The sequence below is a fragment of the Seriola lalandi genome, unplaced genomic scaffold (genome assembly GCF_002814215.2).
Source record: "Seriola lalandi dorsalis isolate HSWRI2012SDOR001 ecotype SW California unplaced genomic scaffold, Sedor1 jcf7180002054647, whole genome shotgun sequence".
Taxonomy (NCBI): Eukaryota; Metazoa; Chordata; class Actinopteri; order Carangiformes; family Carangidae; genus Seriola; species Seriola lalandi.
Genome location: NW_019525200.1, coordinates 118,819 through 120,400, shown reverse-complemented (window position 1 = coordinate 120,400; position 1,582 = coordinate 118,819).

The window sequence follows — 1,582 nt, the reverse complement described above, 5'->3', positions numbered from 1 at the left end:
ACTGCTCATTAGTCTGTATAGCTAAATTAATAGTTATCATAGGACATGTTAAGCTTAGGGAGCTATTCACTGAGTCTGGTCCATTTTCTGTAGCACAAGCTTCTTGTGTTTATCTTAAATGAAGAGTTATAGCATAGTAAGGCATAAAAAGCCATGTAAAAGTCATTGTACATTAAGTCATGAAAGATATTTTCTGTGGTTGTAGTTTAATTTCATTGGAGGTGTGTTGTCTTTCACTGTGCTCACAAAGTAAATGTTAACTTTGTTAAAATCATTAAGGTTTACACTTTTTCACGGAAACTACTGTACTATAGCTGAATACACTTCATTTTCACAGAAAGAAGCAAGAAATAAATATCAAATGATGAATAACATTGAGTTACACAAGATAGACAGGAGGTTATGTCCCAACTCTGGCTGTTTCTAAATACCCAGGAAGTTTTTTAGTCACACCAATAATCTACTCTGAAATTTGTAGCCTGTAATCTAAATCTTAACTGTTTTCTTTTCCTGAGACAATCAAATCAAGTTTGATGTTTGACAGCCAAAACAACGAAGTCACACAGTTCAGTATCTTAATCAATAGATCAGACAGAAATCCTTATTCACTTATATGAAACTTTATTTATATTTTTCAGTTTTCAGTTTCCATGGTGACTCTAATAGTGAGAGTCCATGATGCGCTTCATGCTCATGAACTTCATGTTGCCCATGCCCATGTTCATGAAGCTCCTGTACTCTCCAGGCCTCATGTACATCATCCTGCCTCTGTAGTGGGGCTGCTCATACATCAGCCAGTGTCACGTGGCAAGACATGCAGTTGGACATGCGGTAACGATCCATGACATTGTCACAGTCGTCCATCAGCTCGGACATCTGGCCTCCAAAGTTCTCCCTCTCATAGATCCTCAGTCTGTATGAGCCACGGTACTGGAACACATCAGTAATCAATATACAATCATTAGTCAGTGTTCACTGATAGTGAGTTTAGGTAGAACTCAGGACCACAGGAAATCACTCGTTATTTGTACCTAACATACTACATGGTCAAAAATATGTGGACACGAGTGAAGCTGTTGACATGCAGACACACTATCATCATCATCATCATCATCACTGTCATCGTCATCATCATCATCATCACTGTCATCGTCATCATCATCATTGACATCATCATCATCATCATCATCACTGTCATTTTCATTTGCATCCTCTTCCCTACCCTAACCCCAATCCCAAGGACAGTAACGGCCCAAGCTCACCCCATAGACACACCCCACCAACACACCACAACTCTCCTTCATCACCACACCTGATACCCTTTGTCTCCACTTTTTCTCATCAAATCACCGACCTACACTGCATTATCAAACACAACTTCTCCATATTACAGTCTCAACATCCGGCCTTTCATAACCACAAAATCATCTCAGCCCATAGAAAACACAAGAGCCTTCAGTCCATCCTCGTCAGATCTCAATTTTCCGACCATAGACCCACACCCCCCCTTTCACATAGTCACCATTACAAAAATAGAAAATTCATCCATAATCCATATAGTAACACATCATCCCCCACACTT